The 9,944-nt window shown below is 33.7% G+C and overlaps 1 protein-coding gene across 5 annotated transcripts in view; it reads left to right on the top strand.

Moving 5' to 3' along the window:
• Positions 1 to 9,944, top strand: part of LOC106875473 (tubby-related protein 4) — a 682,417-nt gene that overhangs the window by 515,421 nt on the left and 157,052 nt on the right. The gene's annotated exons all lie outside the window — the stretch shown is intronic.

The following is a 9,944-nucleotide window of genomic DNA, read 5'->3' as shown; positions in this document are numbered from 1 at the left end:
TTATTATAAAATAATGCTATATCCTATTTAAATAATTAATTAGTTTCTTTAATGAGTGAATTTTAAAATTTTTATGTGTTTTTAATATGTACATATATTAATACATCACAAGAATAATAAGAATTAATATGAAATTGCAAAAAAAAAATCAAGATTTTTTTATGCTTGAGATTTTTCATTAAGTTTCTCTCTGAAATATTCATCTCTATGAAATCCTTCATTTGAGTCCAAATGATACAATTTTTCTCTTAAAAGTGATTTCTTGAAATCATCACTTAAACCCACACAACTTTTTTGTAACTAATATCTTTTGACAAGGTTTTCCCCATAAGGTTCTTTTCAGAGAGTTGTTTCATCTTGCAAAATAGTTGTGCTTGGAAGATCGGCTAAATACCCTTCGGTAATAGAAGAAAAGTGGCCAACAAGCCATTACAGAGTATTGAGTCCCACAACTCTCAAGCTCTAGTTAAGTACTCCGTAGCATTAAGCTAAGCAACCCATAGCATCAGATACTTTTTTCTGGTGTAGCCATCTGGTTCACTAGTCCTCAGTCAAATCGTCCAACCCATGCTAGCATGGAAGGCGGACGTTAAACGATGATGATGATGATGATGATGATGATGATGATTGCTAAATATCTTAAAATGACAAAAATATTTTGCTTTGTTAAAATGATCAACTTTTTTCTGTCACTCAAAGCCACTCCACTTTTTTGTCTTTTTGAGGTTTTCACTATAAGATTCATCTCATAGAACTCTTTCATTTGAACACAACTCTAGTTTAGTTTTCTTTTACAATATCTGAGATATCTTGATTCAAAATCAGTTTTGGGGGTTACTTACTATTTTCTTCATCACTTAGAGCCACACTACTTTTTTCCAAGCTAATTTTCGAGGTTTTCACCAAAAGATTCCTCTCAATGAACACATTCTTTTAAACCCAATTAATTTATACTTTTCTTTTAAAATAACTGAGATATTTTCATTCATAGTTAATTTTTTGCCTTACTCTTCCACTTTTATCTTTACATTTTTTTAATGACCCAAATTTCTATTATTTTATCTCAAATGTACTTGAAGACTGGACCATCATTGCTAAAAAACCACATTCAATTTGGTTGAGAACTGAGTTAGTGATGAATCCCAGAAGCGTTCGCAAGTAACTACAAGTTGACCTTAAGAATATATTCAAATAATGATATAATGACAAATGTGTGTGCCTAAGTCCCATGGCTATGTAGAAATTTGCATACCAGTGCACATGTACGTCTATACAGTATACATACAATTGTTATACATATACATTGCTTAATTACCACCATATCATGCATCCTGTCTCCCTCTCTCTCTCCATCTATCTCCACCCCCTTTCTCTCTCTCCATCTATCTCCACCCCCTTTCTCTCTCTCTCAGGATATGTGAGCTGGTAACTTAGCTTCCACTGTATGTGTATGTAAAACCCTTTCTATATATGTGAGCTCCTGAACTTCTACTATTTATATGAGTGTATATGCTTACATGTGAAAATTGTCTCACGAACAACCTGATTCTGACCATATCTATATTGTGCACAGAGACATATAGGAAGAATACTTTTAACAGGCTGCTTGCTGCATTTGCTATGATGTGCCCAAAGAAAAAATCTTAAGATAATATTCCTCTTCTTTCTTCACGTTCTAACTTTTCCTTCTCACTATTATTTTTTATCCATTTCCAACCTCATTCACTTCCAAATTCTCTTTCTTTTTCTCTCCGAGTGCTTCTCTCTCTCACACCATGTTCCTTACCTGCATATGCAACAACTACTACTCTGACATTTCTTGTTATCCATTGTGTCTACACTATCATGAATCAAAGTCAAAGAAGAACTTTTCTTGTTGGTCATTGTTTGAAACAACAGCTTATAATAATAATAATGATGATAATAATAATAATAATAATAATAATAATAATGTTAATAATATTAATAATAATAATTTTTCGCAAGATTCTTGACATTTTCCATCATACCCAGCAAAATAAGCTGTGAGTTTTCAACACATAATAATGGTTTTAAATTTTGGCACAGGGCTAGCATGTTTTTGGAGTGGGAAATGGAAGTCAATTACATCAACCACAGTTCCTGAGTGGTACATATTTTATTGACTCTGAAAGAATGAAAGGCACTGTCAACCTCAATAAATTTTGAGCTCAAAATATAATGACAGATAAAATTCCATTAATCATTTTGTCTGGTATGCTAACAGTTCTGCTATCATGCTATTATTATTATTATTATTATTGAGTGAGAGAGCAGTGCATGCCATCAAAGTGACATTATGGTAAAATATATGAAGCTCAGTATACCCATCATGATACCCGTCCGATAAGGGTACACCAGGCACATGCATCACAATCATATGTGTGTGACATGGTGATCTTATATCAAGATAAACAGTACTTGACCTTGCAGGTGGGGCCCATTTAGAATTTTCTTTGGGTCAAGTAGCCCATCTTGCTCAAAATGTCCCTGAGTAAGGGTTGTTTAAGGATGTTGTACGAAACACCCATGCTTCCAGAGGCGAAATATTCAAATACCAAAGAATTCCTCTCAATACTTGACTCTAATGCTCCCCCACTACTTCTGCTCCTGATCAGAGATGCACATATCATCAGCCACTGAGAGGCATGCTCAACTGGTTATGGTCAAACAACTGACAAGCAAATCTGTGGTATGAAACAGAATGTTTGCTGTTGTCCATCTTTTATACCATGTCAAAACAATGTACATGACACTTCCAATCAGTTAAAATCAGAAGCCATGAGAGCCACTGCCTGGTACTGCATCAGGGTATTATTATTATTATTATAATTACTAAGTGAGAGAGCAGTGCATGCCATCAAAGTGACAGTGAGGTAAAATATACGAAGTCCATCATCATCATCATCATCATCATCATCATCATCATCATCATCATCATCATCATCATCATCATTAATAAGGCAGTGAACTGGCAGAGTCATTAGCAGCATGTAATCTGTTTTTATGATCTAAGTTCAAATTCTGCCAAGGTTGACTTAGCCTTTCATCTTTTTGGTGTGGATAAAATAAGTACCAGTTGATCCATGGAGTCCATGTAATCAACTTACCCTCTCCCCCAAAATTACTGGCTTTGTGCCAAAATTTGAAAGCATTATTATTAATAATACTAATAACAACAGTAATGCTAAGAAGAACGAACTTATTGCATATAGTTCTCACGTGCTGTATGAATTCAGAAAGCTACATTTTACCAATAAATGCAGTTGAAACTCATGGCTCATATGGTCTTTTCAGAAGGTGTGGTTCTTAATAGATTAAGTTTAATCTGTTGAAGTTTATATGCTTGTGTGGTGCCTTATCGTTTTACCACACAATTCTTCTCAGCTCCAAGTCTATCATAGGTTGAGGCAAGTTTCTTATGTTCTTCTGTTAAGTGTTTGTGATAACAATTTTGGAAATGTCTTGTGGAGTGATGGATGCAACCTGATGAAGGAGTAAAAGGTAGTGTAGGGTTTGCAAACTTAATGGTGTTGATAATGGCTTTGCTCTCTTCTGGTGCATGGTTGACATTGGTGTGTTGCAGTGTTCTATTGATAAGTTACTGTACTGAGGTAGTGGGTTGTGGATGACACAGTGTCTAACATAAATGTACATGGATTTGTGTATGTACATATATACATACATGTGCATTCATATGTGTGTGCAAGTGTGCATATCTTTATATATATATATATATATATATATATATATATATATATATATATTCCTATCTGGCTAAATGTGCACTAAGCATGAAGTTATGAAGGGGAGGGAAATTCAATCAAAGGGAGGTAGCAAACAATATCAGTTGATATGAACTGTTACCCCCTGATTTAAATCAGTTTATTTTTGCTTTCAGTTTGTTGTCTCAATATTTAGTTACGCATGATTTATGTTCTTATCTGCCATTTTTAATAATGGCTGCTCCTCCACAGACATTTTAATTTGATTGAAGATTGCTGCCAATATATATCAATACATATTGGTGATATGAAACTGTTAATATCATGCACGCACATACATATACACTTATGCCATACTTGTAAATGTAGATGTGTCCATGTATGTCTGTACGTGTGTGTGTGTGTATCATGCATACATAATATACATGTATAATCATGTAATGTGATTAGCCAATATTTAGCAGCATGCATCCAAAATATGACCTAATGCCTCTTCAACAATTGTATTAAAAAAGTTCTTTATATTTTCTCTTTTCTTTAACCCTAAAGTGTTTATTTAATACACTGTTTTCCCCTTCCCATCTTATATTTTATTTCTAAATATTTTCAATGAGTATTGTGTCTATTCCTGCTATTGTTCATGTTTTTTTGTTTTAGTTACATTCATCTTCATCGTCATTGTTTTTAGTCTTGCAATTATTATTATTATCCTTCTTGTTGAATTACTTGCTATAGAAGAGATACATGGCAACCCTATGTTATATAAGAGTGGTGGATAGTAAAGAAAATAAGGATATCAGCAATGAGGTGTTAGAGCTTATGCTCAAAGTATAAGCTCTAACACCTCATCACTGTATAAGAGAATATAAACTGAGATTTAGAAAGGCTGGATAGATAAGTTCATAAAGTGTAAGAAGGGAATGACAGATGGTTTGAAATGACAGTAGAGGGAAACGTAGTGAATGGTATTCAAGGGTGGAGGTGTGGATGATGGTTAATATTAGTATAGTGGAGAGAAGGTAAAAGAAATAGCTCATGAAAGAAGTGATAAGTAGCGCAGGAAGGGTGGAAAGCAGTACTATAGATAGATTTAAAGCACCTATAGATAGATTTTAAAAAAACAATAGGGAGATGATCTGTGTGTGTGAGAGAGGTTGGAAGTGCAGGGACAGAGATGGAGGTCAAAGGTATGTAGTGGTGGCTGTAGTGAGTGAGGTGAGGACAAAAGTGGTGGTAGGATGGGAAGGGGGAGCTGTTTGCTGGCAGATATGAGCTGGTTGTTGAGAGTGATAGATGAGATATGACAGTCCTAAAATATATCTCAGAGGAGAGAGAGTGTTAACTGAAAGACACTGAAAGGGGAGATCAGTGTGGGAGGTAATGATGTTGAAAATGAGAGATAAATGTTAACTCTTTTCTAATCATATTTCCATTAACATACACTACCTTTGCTTCAATCAAATTTTAAAATCATAAAGAATTTAGTAAAATAATTTTGTCATTATTAAGCTGGTATCTAGAACATAAATTGGCATAAAATTTTGATGGAGGATTATGATTTAGATCACTTTAAAACAGTAGGTTTTTGTATCATAGTCCTAGGGTGGAGTCTGGTGGGTTGTTAGCAAAAGAGCTAAAAGAAGTGGTTTGAGGGGGAGTGGGGAGATAACTAGTAGCACAAAGGGGATAAAATATGTGCGGATTCTGCTGCAAAATGATTATAGCAGCTGGATTTTAAACATTGTTAAAAAAGTGAAAGAGTTATAGGTGTAAGGAAAATGAGAGGTGTGGAATATATTGGGTACAGGGGCAGGGCCCTGTGAGTGTTTCAACATGAGCATAATCATTAAGGTCTTCATAAACACAACAAGATGCAAAGCATCTTGGTCCTTTGTCATCTACAGTGTGAGAGTCAACATCTTGAAACCAACATTCATTACTTCTGCCCTTGTCTTCTTGGGTCTCTCTCTTTTCCTCAAGTTCAATCCTCTTTAAGTAATTGGCACTCTTTATGCACTTCTGTTGTTATCCATGTGCAGTACATAATCATACCAGTGCAATTTTACTACCTAAAAAATAAACTTGAAGTTTAGTTTTTATTATTGCTGTTTAGTCCCAGGTTTGTCTTGATCCATGGAATTCCTGCCATTATCACATTTTTGACCTCAGACACTGTGTGTATATGACCACACAATTCAATGTGTCTTTCTTTTATGAAATTGATAAGGCTTTAATTTTAGTGATACTTGATTGCTATTTCTAGTAGGCTAAGGTATCATATTGGCTCCTTATTGGCTTTATCTTTTATGTTTTACTTGTCCAGTCATTAGATTGTGCCCATGCGAGATTACTGCCTTGAAGAATTTTAGCTGAAGAAATTGGCCCCAGTACTTATTATTTTTTTGTAAAGCCTGATACTTATTCTAGCAATCTCTTTTGCTGAAGCACTAAATTATGAGGACATTAACACACCAACACCAGTTACCAAGTGGTGACACACAAGCACACACCCCACCCCCAAAAGCAACTTTCAGTTTCCAATTTCTTTATTGCCCACAAGGGGCTAAACATAGAGGGGACAAACAAGGACAGACAAAGGGACTAAGTCGATTACATCGACCCCAGTGTGTAACTGGTACTTAATTTATCGACTCCGAAAGGATGAAAGGCAAAGTCGGCCTTGGCAGAATTTGAACTCAGAACGTAACGGCAGATGAAATACTGCTAAGCATTTCGCCCGGCAAGGTAATGTTTCTGCCAGCTCGCCGCCTTAAACAACTTTCAGTTTCCATCTACCAAATCCACTCACAAGCCTTGGACAGTCTGAAGCAATAGTAGAAGACACTTGCCCAAGGTGTCAAGTGTTACACTGTGGGACTGAACCTGGAATCATGTGATTGGGAAGCAAACTTCTTACCACACAGCCATGCCAGTTATTATATTTGTTTTGTATGTTCTTGCATGCATGTATATATAAACTTCTATTTATCAACCTTTTTACAGTTGCTTTCTTCTACTTCATATTATCAATTCACTTCACAATGCTTATTCCTATTTCTTGTTAGGCTCTTTAGAAAACATTGCAACTCTTATTGTAACTTTGTTAAAATGAAAAAAATTTTAAATAAGTTAATTGCTAAGTTGCAGTACATTTTTGAACATAGCGATCAATATATTTTTAGGAATATATTGTTGTTACTGCTGCTTCTACTGCTGCAGTTATTTTTGTTATTGTTTAGTTCCAGGTCAACCCTGATCCAGTAGACCTATGATCAAAAACATTTTAGCTGTGAACACCCTATCATTCTAGGTTATGTATAGAACTACTTTATTTCAGTTTATATTAAAGACAGTGGGGGGTGGGTGATGATCTGAGGGAGATTTTGGCTGCTCTTTCTTGCATTTCAAAATGACCATAAAGTGGTATTTCTGTGTTTGTATAAGTACTATCCAAATATGTATCAGATATTTAAAATCACTTTCCATCTTTATATCATTCTTTGGTTATTTCCTATGTCAACCCCAAATGTCTTAGGTCAGTTGTAACTCTGTATAATTTCCTCACTTCTATTTATCAACCTTTTTACAGTTGCTTTCTTCTACCTCATATTATCAATTCACATCACAATGCTTATTCCTATTTCTTGTTAGGCTCTTTAGAAAACATCGAACTCCCTCCCCTCCTCTCTCATATATTTATGTTGCAAATAAACTACTTCATAGCTCTGCTTTCCATCTCCAGTATTTTCTAGGATTTCCATTATCAACATTTTGCTACCACCTTCACACACAGAAATGTATGTGTGTTGTTTGTGCGTGTGTGTTATTGTGCGTATTTTCTGTTTCCTTCAAAGTACAATAACTATTTATTTGATTATCAAGACAATATTTAAGAGAAAAATTAAGAAACAAAGAAATAGCTTATTTCCAGCACAGTTCCTTGCTTGAACGAACAAATATCAGGAATGTTGATCTAATAATGAAAGAAGCTATCATCATCTATCATTCTACTTTCCCAAATCCTGTACCATTACTGATTTGATTATTTAAATTACAGCACATATATATCCTCTACCTCAGTTCTATAATAGCACAGTTGCTTTGTTTGCTATCAGTCCACACGAAATACATTTCTGCATCACGTGTTACTTACACTGCTTATAATCAGTTTATTTCATACTTAGATTCCTTCCTTCATTCTAATTTGGATGCATCCCTAAGTCTATTGAACCATGGATGTTTTGAAAACTGACTCTTTAGCATTAACTGTATCTATGCTCAGAGTTTTGTTCTTTTATATGTCTAATGGTGGCAGAGTGTGTTAAACTTGAAGCCTTTATTATCACATTTAAAATTTCAGCAGGGATGTTGATTCTGTACTGAAAATTTGTTCAGTTGGATACAGGAACATGGTCAGAATCAACTACATGAGCTTTAAGATTGACTAGAATAAGATTGAAGAGAGAAAGATTCAGTAAAGATCCATCAGATTCAGTTATCATCCATCTTCATATAACTGTTTTTTTTATTACACATTTGACTATTCATAAGGTCTGAGTTGAAGACTTTTCACAGGGTCTTTAAAGAAAACAAAATAATTGCAGATTTCTGTTGATTACATTTCCAATAGTTTTAATTAAGAATGTGTGATATTTGTTTTCTAATTTCCTAGTACAAACTAATTTACATGATGTCTTTTCTGGACATTTCTTTTTTTGCCTTTCTTTTTCATTCTTCAGTCTAAACTTTAGGATTATTTAATATCTCTTTCTGAACTGTTCTTGTTATGAGTGACATTTCTACTTGAATCACTTTGCTTTACTGATTGCATCTTGCTTATCTAGCATTCTGGTCTAATTGCTATATTATTTCACCTGTTACCCTTGTAGCAATAGATCAATCTTTGTTATTATTAGCACTGTCATGTCATGAAAGGTTGGAGTCACCTGACCTTTATCAGTTAATTAATTCCCTTCCAGGTGTTCCTTTAATTTCAGTTAGCTCTTGAGGATATTAGTAGATATTTTTTTGTATTTGTTTTTGTTTATTATTATTTTTTTCTCATATCAGGGTATGGTGTCAACTGCCTTAATTTCTTGCTTTTATTGTCTTGCTAATCTTAATGCTAAAACCATTCGGTGGTGGATTTTCTTTGACATAACCAGTTCTTCTTATTCAATATCAGCCTATGTTAATCATACTGTATTTCATTCTTAACTTAATAATAATGTTATTGTGTATTATTACTATCCCTATTTTCCCACCTTCTCTTATTCTTCACTGTTTTTGCACTTTCACAAGTTGTAATTGTAAGCAGTTTATAAATATTGTGTTATATATTTTTATGTGACATGATTATGTAAATACAGGTAATAATTGGTATTTGTGTCAAGAGTTTTAATTATTCCATTTCAGTGATATCATATTCTAATTTGTTGGAGTTGAAATTTTTCAGCGAATAATTAGCAACAAAAATGCACACATATATACATACATATTCGTAATTCATTACTGAAGTGCGAATAAACATCCATGTACAATAGGCAACACTATTAGCTCCATCATATCCCCAAAGACTGTTTAGATGTGCTTATGCCACCTCCTTGATAAATCAACTGAATCAATTCTCTTAAGGCCTTCTTTAATTGGAGCTTAAGCTGCAAGATAAAAGCAAATGAATTTTCTGCCAGTCTATGAAAATATTCCCAGTGAGAGACTGTACACTGCCTCAACCATTAAAATAAATAAGGAATAATCAAATAAATCCAGTACAATCTAAGTTAATGAATGTTGTGACTTCATCAAATAGTTCAAAAAGGTTAATGATGTATAAACTACTGTTTATATTATTCAATTATATACTATTAATCTATGAGAAATCAAAATTTATAAATATTTTGTACATGTATGAGTGGGTGTATTTGTGTGTGCAATTATTTCTTGCATATCTGTCTGCAGATGTATGTATATATATGTGTGTAATATATGTACAGACATATTGCATGCTTAGTTTGATTAGTTATATTGATATATTTATGTGATGTGGGCTTTAAAATACCTTCGCATGATTTGTTTTTTTTTTATTGGTGGTGGGTAGCCTGTTGTAACTTAGAACCTGCATTGTTTATTTTATGTGTGTGTGTGTGTGTGTGTATATATATATATATATATATATATATATATATATATATATATATATAT

The sequence above is a fragment of the Octopus bimaculoides genome, chromosome 3 (genome assembly GCF_001194135.2).
Source record: "Octopus bimaculoides isolate UCB-OBI-ISO-001 chromosome 3, ASM119413v2, whole genome shotgun sequence".
Classification (NCBI taxonomy): Eukaryota; Metazoa; Mollusca; class Cephalopoda; order Octopoda; family Octopodidae; genus Octopus; species Octopus bimaculoides.
The sequence above is the reverse complement of the archived record's forward strand: the minus strand, read 5'-3'. Positions and strand labels throughout refer to the sequence as shown.